At 39.6% G+C, this 12,505-nt stretch overlaps 1 protein-coding gene across 1 annotated transcript in view; it reads left to right on the top strand.

Annotated features, from left to right (window-relative positions):
* The window catches only part of pard6gb (par-6 family cell polarity regulator gamma b), a 36,311-nt gene that overhangs the window by 21,268 nt on the left and 2,538 nt on the right, over positions 1-12,505 (top strand). The gene's annotated exons all lie outside the window — the stretch shown is intronic.

The following is a 12,505-nucleotide window of genomic DNA, read 5'->3' as shown; positions in this document are numbered from 1 at the left end:
GGCCTGTGTGTGAGTACAAGACCATAATCCTTCTAGTCTGCTTGTTGTCTGTGACCTGCAGCAGATAAAAGCTTAAAAAGTGACTTTATCCCAGATCAGTGCCAAAAGGTTGGGAAGGATGAAGCTAGAGGAGATAAAAAAAAAAACACACTAGAGGTCTTCAAGAGTTCACTTGTGGTTTTGAGGTACTGAGATCAGACACTGGTCCAGATTAGTCTAATCACGTTGGGACTCATTTTATTGCTGCAGGTCTTTGTGGGCCATTGTGTCTAAAACCAGAGTGAATTTAAATGGAAGTGATGTTAATTATACAAATAAAAATATTTCAGGAAACCAGTAGCCTTTGTGTGCTGTAACATTTTGGAATTTTGTTGTTTTCGTAGCATTGTCCATTTGGCCACCAGTCGGTTCAGGAAGGTCAAAACCGACCATTTATGGGACCATTTTTAGGACATTACTATTATATTGCTGATGTTATTGGTAGCACCTTATGCTGCTGCAGGTGTCGGTGAAGTTTCTGTATTTTGGTGTGTTTTGGTCCACCATGTTTTGGGTTGAGTTGTATCTGCATCTACAGAAATCACCTTTTCTAGACGGTACTATGGATGATGACTGACACCAACATGCAACAGAAAAACCTCAAAAATCAGCTGTTTATCACTAGAGATACAGTATTTTACATGTTCTTCTAGTTCTTCTGTCTTCTTGTTACATGAGTATATACAAAAACAAAAATATGCAATTGCAAGTCCCAGTGGTTTAGTTAAATTCAGATGGTTTTTACAATATAGAAAATATTTTGGTCCCCCGCCCTCCACAGTAACCACTGCATTCCTTTTACATGTGGATTTATTATTTCTCAACCCTCCCTCCCAGTTTGGCCTTTTTTTTTTTTTGGCAATTTACTAAAAATGTTTGCTCCTCTTTAATTACTATAAATCATCTCAACACAGCTTCACTATTCATTTAACTATAAAACGATCCCAACAAGCTGCTCCAAATGAACCATGCTCCCTTTCTTCTCACTCCTGAAGCGAGCCCACATGAATAATACGCTCACAGGACTCATAAACAGTGTTCTCTTCATTAAGCAACGCGAAGCAAATCCAGTTGAGAGCAAATCTTCTCAGCCTCGGGCTCATTAAACATTATTCGAGGCTGGAAGAGGCTGAAGGTGGATAAGCTCGTGTTTTGGTTCGCGAGTGTGGGAGACGAATTGAAAGTTTAGACTGCAAGTGTTTTTTTGTATTTTTTTTAATCTCCTGCTCATGATAACAGACAGAAAGGCTGGTTATCAGGAAACAATGTCTCAGGTTTCCTCGCAGTTCGGCCGGCGTTCAGAGCCATTGTGTTGTCTGTGTTGTCCTGCCTTCTCACACACACCCACTCATTTGATCGCTCACATGGACACAAACAGAAGGCCGGACAGGTGGCAAGGACTCAAGTCCAAGTCTGCTGCTGTGACTCGTGCCACCCGAATGCTGTCAGAATCCACTTCCCCTGATCCGTCCTTTGGCAAAATATGTGTAAAGTATATTATTTGTCATATGCTTGTGGGACTTAGAAGAGCTCTAATGTTAGACAAATCTTCATTGTTCTCTTTTAACCCTCCTGTTGTCCTCATTTATGGGCACCAAAAAATATTGTTTTCTTGTGTGAAAAAAATCCAAAATTTCAGCAAAAAAATTCCCCAAATTTCGGAAAATTTGCAAAACCATCAGGAAGAAAATTCCAATAATCCCTTAAAGGTTTACCTTAAAAGTTGTATTTTTTTTAAGAAAAATCCCCCAAATTTGGCAATAAAATTCTTGTAAATATTTTCAAAAAATGAGTAAAAATCTTTCCAAAAAAAAATCCTAAAAATATCTAAACTGATTACATATATATCAGTGAAATTTTTAATATTTTCTGTACGAACATTCACAAAAAAAAAAAAATCAACCAAAATCCAGCGAAATTTGCTGGATTTTGGTTGATTTTTTTTTGTGAATGTTCTTAAGGAACATTTTTAAAATTTCTTTTTTTCCACTAAAAAATGTTCAAAGATTTCCCAAAAATGTCGAAAATGTGGACATCAGAAGTTTCACTGTGAAATAGATTTTTTTTTCTCCACATTTTCAAACTTTAAAATGGGTCAATTTTGACCCACAGGACAACGCGAGGGTTAAATGAAAAAGCGGTCCTTTTGCTTACATCTGTGTATATGTCTTGTTAATAAAAAGTCCAAGATTTCCATTAACTTCATATTCCACGGCGACATGTATTTAGATTTTCACATAAGCAGTGCAGGGAGCCCGGGTACCTGTGGGCCAGATGGCAGTGAAGGCTTAAGGGGGAGCTTAGATCAACAGCATGTGTTTTTGAGGTTGGAGCTTGCATATGATCAGCAGAGAGGCAGCTGCGTTAAAACCAGAAGCAGTGCTTGGTTCTATTTAAGAGAAAGACGAAGGAAGGTGAGTAAAAAAAAAAACACCCCGACAGCACTTTTAGGAGCAGGAACATTCGACGGAGCGTCTTGAGAATGAAAAGTTTTGAGGAATGCAGGACCCTGTCTACTTCATCGCTCTCCTCTTCCTCCCTCCCTCTTTGATGCCCCACCCCTCCTCCCCTCCTCCCCTGCTGCATGTCAAACCCTCTTCACCTCCTCCACACAAGCACAGATTAATCTACTTAGGTACAGGCTCTCATGCTCCCTCCTTCTCCTCTAAACGCCTTCCTCTTTCCCCTTAACCTTTAGCTCCCTTGTGATTCGGCACAGCATCTATATGCATGAAGTTACAGGGGGGTTTGTGGGAGTGTGTGTTAGGGATGGGGAGGGGTGGATACCTGCAGCGTATCTCAAACCTGCGACTCCCTCCACCGCAGGCCGAGCCAGAACGGAGCGGACGAGGCACCTCCGTTTAACTTGTCCCAGATGTGCAGCTCGACCTCAGTGTGCCGCTGGTTGCATGAGTGAAGGGAGCAGACGTGGTGCATGCAGAGTGCAATCCAGCATGAATATGTATATGTTTATGCACACGAGTTTCAGGAACTCATCTGGTTTAATCGGGACATAAAACTACTGTTTGCAGGCCATCTCATCTGTTTTACTTCTTGCAATCCCAGGGTCTCCTTCCTTTTTTGTTTATTCTACCCAAAGAATGCAGCTAATACAAACACAGACTAAACACTGATAGTGGATATTCCAAGTCTGCATGACAGTCATAGCTCTAAGTTTACTACCATCTCTGCAGAGGGAACAGTTTAACCCTCGTATTGTCCTGCGGCTCAAAATTGACCCGGTTTAAAGTTTGAAAATGTGGGAAAAAATACATATATTTCACAGGGAAACTTCTGATGTCCACATTTTCAACATTTTTGGGAAATCTTTGAACATTTTTGGTGGAAAAAAGAAATGTTAAAAATGTTTATTAAGAACATTCACAAAAAAAATCAACCAAAATCCAGCGAAATTTGCTGGATTTTGGTTTATTTTTATGTGACTGTTCTTAAAGAAAATATTAGAAGTTTTACTGATATATATGTAATCACTTTAGATATTTTTAGGATTTTTTGGAAGATTTTTACTCATTTTTTGAAATTATTTGCAAGATTTTTCTTGCCAAATTTGGGGGATTTTTTTTTTTTTTTTTAAATTAAAGTTTTTAAGGTAAACATAAATAATTATTGGAATTTTCTTCCTGAAGGTTTTGCAAATTTTCCGAAATTTGGGGGATTTTTTTGCTGAATTTTTGGATTTTTTTTCAGACAAGGAAACAATATTTTTTGTTGCCTGTAAATGAAGACAGCAGGAGGGTTAAAGGAATTTCCATGCAAATGAATGTGGTTGTGTATATTTATACAGTCTTGTACACTCAAGTGGAAGAACTCTGTTTCTTATAGTAGAATGCCAAATACTCTGTTACAATCAAAAGTCCTGCTGGAAATGATATAAGTGTATAAGTAAGTATTTATGGTTGTAATAAGATTATTAGGTTAGAACGGTATATGCCTAGTAACCGTATGTTTTCCTCTGAAATGTAGTGAAATAGAAGTGTAAAGTTGTATAAAATGCAAATGCTAAAGCACAAATACAGTACAAATCTACTTTGTACCACTACCTCTATGTTTAATTGTTCTCTCTACACCGACCATAACGGAGCATGCAGGAGATCACAGAAACTTCCAACCTAAACCTTCAGTGCAGCAGCTGTCGATTATAACCTTGTACGTTTATTGAGCTGCTCCAAATTTCCACCCCGGCTCTGCCTCAATCACCCCTGCAAGAATGTGAAATATGTTTGCATGTTTTAAAAAAAAAAAAAAAAAAAAAGAAACGTCTTTATTCTGTCTGGATTCTTTTTCCATGTTAGTGTTAGTTGAAAGTCTTGGCAGCAGTCGGCCCCTAAACACACAGATAGACTTCCCAGCCATCTCCACTGTGGAGGAGCAGAGGCGTGCAAGAACACTGACTTGTTTTGGTGCATGTATTGGCATTTTTGTTATTGATGAAGGTGAAAAAAGGTGTTGCATTTGAAGAGAAACGCCTGATTTATATAGTTTTCCTGCAGTTTGTATTACATCAGAAAAGGAAGTAAAAAATTTGCTATTCAGCTCATTCTGCTGTGTTTGGATGTGTTGTACGAAACCACTGGAGAGTCATGAAAACCAGCTATTTCTGACCCCCACGCTATGGGGAGAAAGCAACACAAAGCGCTCTGCATTTCATTAAATCGCGTCTTTTCTAATGCAAACAGGATGGAAAGTGGACACATACGCTTACTGTACTGCATTATGCTGTGCTGTCCTTGTTTTGTCCTGGGAGACTCTGCTGTCATGTGATGTTTCATCCCTTTCCTGCTTCATGCCGTATTCCTGGTGGTTATTGAAAGTGAGGCGCTCCCAGCTGTCTGTGTGTGTGTGTGTGTGTGTGTGTGTGTGTGTGTGTGTGTGTGTGTGTGTGTGTGTGTGTGTGTGTGTGTGTGTGTGTGTGTGTGTGTGTGTGTGTGTGTGTGTGTGTGTGTGTGTGTGTGTGTCTATGTGTCTGTGTGTGTCTGTGTGTGTGTGTGCGTGTGTGTGTGTGTGTGTCTGTGGGGCCCAGGAATGAAGCCCACTGCCACAGCATCCAGTGACCTAATGCAAAAGGCAGCAGGGTCCAGCACTATTCACTATTCTCTCTCTCTCTCTCTCTGTGTGCCTTGTCTCTGCCTCTCTCCAGTGATTATGGTCTCTCCTGTCACTAAGCACTCTGTCACGCTTGGACGAAGACCGTGATGGAGGCTGGAGGGAGGTTGTCGGGGTGCAGGAATGTCACTCGCATAGATGGACTGTAGCTGCGTTTGCTGTAGATTGAGCAACAGGCCAGAGGTTAAAGGCTACTCCTGTGTTAGGCAGACAGGGGTGAACTTATGATTATATTTCTTCACTGTCATGTGAAAATTCTCTTTCTTTAGAATCCCACAGTTCTTAATAGCTCAGAATTTTCCCAAACCCATACAAAAAGAAGGGGGAATACCCCTATTTACAAGAGATTTGATGGAGAAAATTGCTGTCACACTCATGGTTTTTTAAAGTTTACGTATTAGACTACAGCCGGCAGACAGTTAACTAGAAAAGGGGACTGTTTACTGGCTCAGAGGAGTCACCAAACAAAAACTGAGAGTCCAGAGAAGTCGCTGCTCCCAACTAGAAATGCTGATCTTCTCATGGGTCTGCATGCAAAAAAAAACTTCCCAAAAATGCCAGTCTGTTCCCTTTAACGTGCCATAATGTGACTATTTGGGACACTTTCATTTTATTACACTTAGCAGCAAATGTATACGAGCAGTTGGGATGAATAGTTAAAGAGAATTTCATACTTGTTATATTTAAACTTAGCTATAATATCTTATTTTTTTGCTTGCTCTGGTGTTAGTGCCAGAAAATATTGCTTCTGGGAAGTGTGTTTGTGAAGTTCCTCAGCTGGACTGCTAGTGTCTGGGTCGGATCACTGGGTAAAAATATCATTACCAGGGGTCACAACCCTGAGGGGCCGCCGCTGAAGCTGTTAGCAGGGTGTTGATCGTCGCCTCGACCCCGAGTCTCACGTACACATTATAACAAGGCTCTCCACTGATGGTTTGGTTCAGTCCTCTGAACTCCAAGCAGTTTCTGGGAGTTTTCTGCTCCTGTCTCATTTTTACTCAGTGTAGGCTCATTTTTCCTGCACTTTTATGGAAACAGGATACGAAATAGGAAGAAATACAGTTTGTTTCTTTAATTCTGTAGTCTTCACTTTTCAGTGTGCTCACATGTTAATACTGGGAAAAATGAAAACAGAAAGTTGCTTTACTATATATTATAGATATTTTACTACTTAAATATTTTTTTTAACATATTTGTCTCTATCTGCAATGCACAAGCACATCCTGCAGTTCAACCAGTTCAGCTGAAAAGGATTTTTGTAACGCTTCTGTTGGTCTCATTAATGGCTTCTTATTTGCACCAAGGAACCCTGAATTTTTAGTTTTTTAAACAATTTGGTCAGAGAAAATGCTTTATTTTTGCTGACATTTTAAATGACACATGTAGAATAAAGTGACATTATTGAAATATAGCCATTTTCCCAACAGAATTGAAAGCCATGCATAAGCCGAAGGACGATCTAAAAATGTAAAATTCAATCATTCTTCCTCTTTTTGCAGTTTCTTGTACTAATAAATAGTGTAGTTTTGATGGTTTAAGACATGTAGGATGCAGAAAATAAAATGAAAGTCAGATTTCAAGCTTAGATCTGGATTATTTTTTATGATAAAACTGTAAGTACCACATGCTAAATTGAAGGTCTGGAGGAAAGTAAAAAAAATATGAGGATTTTTCTTTCTGTTTTGCAGTTTTCACTTTTTGAAATTTTGGTGTCATTTTGATTTTTTTTTTCCCTCCTAAGTTCAAATCCACTGGTTCAGGGGGTTAAAATCAGTAATAATATATTTTTTAGGTAATTGTAGTTTTATTTAATGCATTATTATTTACTAGCCATTATATACAAAGTTTTCCGTTCATACAGATGTTCATGTGCGGTGACTCTCAGCTGCACACATCTATTAGTACTTTATACACTAAATGCCAACAAATTACGGAAAATTCCTATCAATTTTGGCTCTGGTTCCAGCTGGTGGTTAGTGGTTTTCTCTTTACCAACACAGGTACAACAAAAATACTTAGCACAGTGTGTCAACTTTCACAGAGGCCCATGTGAAATATCGCACATGACGCCGGCAGCCCCAAACACCTCTTCAAACATCATTAGTCTGAACTTCTGTGCAGTGATTATGGTGTCGCTGCGGGTTGTGGCTGCTGTGTTACATATTCACCAAGTAAAGCCGGCAGCTAATGCTCGTATTTGCCTGTAATGTTTAACTTTTTCACATTAGTGCTTGCAAAGTAGCTCACACATCGTACAAAGTCCCCGTTGAATCATGTCCAATCATTCACTCCTGTGTATTACTCACACAGCATCACACATAGAATTACCAGTGATTAAAGGAGATTCGAAACATTGGCTCAAAGTGGAACTGTGTGGTTCACCTCCATTGTCTTCGCTCTCTATTTACAGTTGTGTCGAGTCAGTGGTGAATGTAAGAGGACCTGCCAGGAACAAGTGTGCAGAGAGGTTCTCTAATGGTTGATCATAAAACTCCTTAGATTCCTGCTTTTTATGGGAGGTGCTGGAAAAGCAGTAGGACTTTAAAAAAAAAAAACGCCTCCTTTTCACAGCTTTGGTTCACTAGAGGTGGGCTGCAGTGGAACAAAGACTATTTTTCCTCTTTTTTTCCAGGGCTTTCTAAGCTTAAAAGCAGCATGGGGTGCTTAATGGCAACTGAGAACCAGTTTGCTAACTAGCTTCTCATTGGTCTGTGTTTTTCTTTTTTGCACTACAAAACTTCAGGACTCATGTAGTTCTCATTAAAAACTGTGAGAAAGATTAACTGTATGCCAGCGACGGATCACATTGCTTAAACAGTAACACTGTGAGCTTGAAATAGTCCGTTGAATTGGGTCAAAGCAGCGAATGCCTGTGTTGAAGTTAAGCAGATCTCAGACCAGTCCGGTGATATCGCCAAATACATTCACCACCACATTCCTCGAGTGTCAGAGTGTGAGAGCAGAATGTAGAAACCGACTCTCCACCTCCGACCTCGTCCTTTGACCTCGCAAGGTTTGGAGCCACTAAGGGTCAATATATAATTGAGGGACTTCTGAAGTCCATGGTATATGTCTTGCATACATTTTTATTAAAAAGTTTAAAAAAGAAACTAGTGGTTTTTATGTTCATTATGATCATGTCTTTACAAATTTCATAATTATTTATTATGGAAACAATCACTTATTAATAAAAAAGTGACTGGTTATCACTAAAATGTCAACTAAATAGCTATCCGAATTTAACAACCACCTTCTAATTAGTTAAATTGTAAGAAAATGAGTTTATTCAAAAATAGTTTTGATTGTGTTCTTTTTATTACGTTGAGATAATCATGACAGATATTTTTTTTGGCAATCTATCAAATTTTATATAGAAAATAGCAAATATGTGTCTGAGAAAACACCTTCAACTAAGTTCCCCATTACAAAAACACCTCTCAAGGAAGTGTGTTAATTCCAGATCACATGACCTGCTCCACATGATGTCATTTCTTCCTGAAGAAAAGACTGGCCAGACTCCAAGGCTTTCTGAGTTATTTAATATAAAGTAGTGTGTGAGTCAAGTGTGGATTTATCATGTCAACAGGTTTACTACAATATCTTTAGAAATAACTTTCAATTTCAATTTTACTCAATTGTATATATAATATTTAAAAGAATCTCTCTGTAAAAATGCCATGTGGTGTTTGGTTATAGGCGGCCATGTAGATTTTAGGCCTGAAAACAGCAAAAATGTCAACTATGATACCTGTCAACTATGTTACAAAAAGTCCTGCAATTATATATTGAGCCATGTGTTGTTTTCTGTCTTTCGTGTGGTTTTAGCTCCAGGATCCCTAAATATAGCAACTTTTGGTGATTACTTTGAGTTGGGGTTTACGGTGCTGTAAAACACTGAAATCCCGCTGTGAATTTCTGATCCTCTTTATCCACCGAGCTGTGTCGGAGCTCTCGTATTCCCCTCGCTTGATGCTCTTTACCTCAGATGTTAAAGTGAGCGAGTGTTCTTTCCGTCTCTGTCAGCGTTTAGCCTCACTATTAGCTGCCTGGATTTTCTAGTGGAATTCCCTGACCTTAGCTTTAGAAGAAAGTGAAGGTTTAGAGTAAATGCAAACAGCTGCTGCTTACTACACACACACAGTGAGCGTCTAGTTTTGCGTATCATCTAAACTGTTATTCTATATTCCATACTGCGATCAATAGATAAACAGTGGAAATGCTGAGTAGGAGCTAATGGAAACAAGAAACAAACTTCTAACATTTCAGAGGTGTTGTTGAGCCTGTAGACGCAGTCGCTGATCGACGGGTTCACGTTGGCTTACCCATCATGCTTTAGTGCAGCAGGGATTAGGTTTGTCAGGGGGTGTTACAATAACCATTGTGTGATCGGCTGGAACTGCCTCACTTTGTGTGTGTGAGACTCCGACACTAGAAAGCCGTGACACCTGATAGTTCATTTTTATTTAGCGTCTTTGAAGTAATTGATGACCTTTATGAGATTGGTTCGCTTCAGGAAAGTCCTGTTTCATCTGCAATTTAAAGAGGAGGGTAATTTTCTTGCCTTGTCTTCGGCTGCAGTCACATTAAGTTAAAACTCTGCTAAAGAAACGCATGCAAGCTCACCACAAGACACAATTTGTGTTACAGTGTATTCACCATGTTTTTCTCCTCTTGGTGCACTATAGTGGTTAACTTTATAACGGAAAAAGCCTCTTTTCTTTGATGAATGATCTGGCCGTGGATGTAATACCCCAGGCCTGCAGACAGACACACAGCTACAGTCTGCTTCTCTGACTCGACCTTCTAAATTGTTTGGCATCTCCAAAAACTGTCATCCAGCAGCTCACAATTATTTTCATCAGTTCATCTGCTGATTATTACCTTGATTTAAAAATGGTAATCAGAGTTTCCCAGAGTCCAAAGCGATGTCCTCGGGGGACTTGTTTCATCCAAAACCCAAACACGTTTAGCCCTCTGAGCCCCAAGCAGTTTCTTGGTGGTTTCTTGTCACATTTTTACCCAATATGAGCATTTTTTTTTACTGCAAAATAAAGTCCTGTGCCTGTACTGACAGCACAACCATAGCTAGAAGTATAGAACTCATAAAATTCCTTCTGTGCAGTATAAAAAAGTTGGAATACCATCACTCATAGAATAGAGAAGAAGACAAAAAGACCTTGAATCAACATGTACAACATTTTTCCAAGCGCAAATAAACGGCCTGCTGTTTAGCCGAGTCGCTAATGGCTTCTCCATTGTCATTTTGTTTCTTCTACAAATTGCTGAAAATGTAACTGAAAGTAGTAAACTTAACTTTTGTTCCTGTCTCTACGGTTTCTGGTGCTGATAAATGGTGTAATTTCAGTGTGGGTTTTTTTGTTTATTTTTGTACTTACTAAAGATAATATGCCTTTCATGCTACCTGGCAGATTTTGGGGTAAATTTGCTATTGATAAAGACAAAAAGAAGCAAGAAATTCTTAAAATGGAGGAGCTTGAATAAGCTGATGCCAATTAGTTGTCTGTCAGTCGACTGTTCCAATAATTCCTGAATTTTTTTATGCCTGTAGTGCACTTAAACGTTCTGTGTAGGATTTCTGCTTTGCTAAGACATAAAATGACTCCAGGGTTCACTGAGTGTGAGTGGCAGTTCAGAGCGAACCTGCTTCACCTGCGGCTGTTTTTGCTGTTGTTAAATGTCGTCCTACTTACTTACTTGGCTCACTTTCTTTCATTAAAATGTGATATTTCTTGATGTTTGGCAGTTAGCTAGAAACCTAAGGCTTTAATTTACTTTTTAGCACTCAGCTCAGAGTTGGTAGATGTGATTGAATCAGCTGGATTGCACTGAACTTTTTCTTTAAAGTTCTTTTAGTTTACTAGGGTTGCTTTTAGATACAAAAGAAGGGGAGACAAGTAAATGTCTTAATGTTAATAATTAAAGAGGAAAGCACCGAGGCCAAATCTACACATAGACCCTTTAATATGCAGCTTTCCTGGTGGATTGTAACAAGTGTAATGAGCACTTTGTCCCAAACCTAAGCTAAACTCTTTCCTCTTCAGCTATTGCCCGAGGAAATATGCGACACACCCTTTGTACTTGTAGGTTTCTTTTAACAAATTACACTAACATAGGCTTCTTGCGGGGGTTTTGCAGAACAGCTGTGAAACATTACAAACAAAAAGCACAATTACAGTTGCACACATCGGACTTCTGACTGAATGATCATTTGTCCTGTCGTATACCCCGGTGATGTGGTGTGCCGATGCTTTCAGACTGAGGTGAGGGTGTGGAAGGAGGGTGTTGCACCAAAAAAAAGAAAAGAAAAACCTGTAATGAGACTCTGCTGCAATCCCCTCCAATATGGTTCCCATCAGGCAGACTTGCACTTGTGGCAGAAATTCCAGCCCTGTAGCAAATGCCTTGTCTGGATTCAATCAAATCAGCTTCTGCCACAACATGCACAGAAAAAGTAAGAATATCGTGCACTTTTACATTTGATGATATTCAGACGAGTTAGCTACAAATGGCATCCTTTAAAGGAATCTGAAAGCCGCAACAGTTGATGCCATTTCTTTATCAGGAGCTTTTTGGCCCTGCAGCTTGGATTGAATCTGTGAGAGCTTGACAGCGTTATTTTATGCCGAGCCAGGAGACGTCAATCTACTATTTCACTCATTTATCATTCCTTTTTTTGTCATGTTTCTCATTTTCTCAAGTCTAGTCTTGGCCAGTTCCCCATGAGGTCCATGGCAACGCAAACTCCTCACTTGACAGCAAGAGCACCAGACCCTCCATAGTGATTTTAGTCTGTGCTAAAACATGCTACCGCTTAGTCAACAGTTTGCTGAGGGAAGAGGAGGAGGAGGACGAGGAAGAAAATGTATATTAATGATGAGTCAGCAGTGCATAAGGAGCTGTATGGCAGACGTCCACACTAGCCAGCTGGCTCTGCTAGGAGAGTCCAAATTTATTTCAGTTGTTTGAAGACGGGGCCAAAAAATGACCTTGTGCTCACCTACCGATGCACAGCTCCCCCAATACACACAGTTATGTCTTTAAAAAATGAAAAGGTGCCCCAAACAGAAGGGAAAACATGAGTCACTGTCATGGAAGTGCAGGAGCTGATGCTCCCGCCTGGGGACCTTCGCTTCCTGTCACATCGGGCTTCACTGTGTCCACATTTCCTGTCTGCCTGAGAAGGGAAGATTAGAGAGCTATCAAGTTATTTATTCACCTTGGAACACAGTGTTTTCTCTCTCTAACTGACACTGTTTGTGCCAGAAAAACAACTCGATTAATATATTTAGTCAGTTTTTATTAAGTGTGACACCTTGGAGTA

This window comes from Amphiprion ocellaris, chromosome 15, assembly GCF_022539595.1.
Source record: "Amphiprion ocellaris isolate individual 3 ecotype Okinawa chromosome 15, ASM2253959v1, whole genome shotgun sequence".
Taxonomy (NCBI): domain Eukaryota; kingdom Metazoa; phylum Chordata; class Actinopteri; family Pomacentridae; genus Amphiprion; species Amphiprion ocellaris.
Note: the sequence above shows the minus strand (reverse complement) of the source record. Positions and strands in the feature narration are given on the sequence as shown.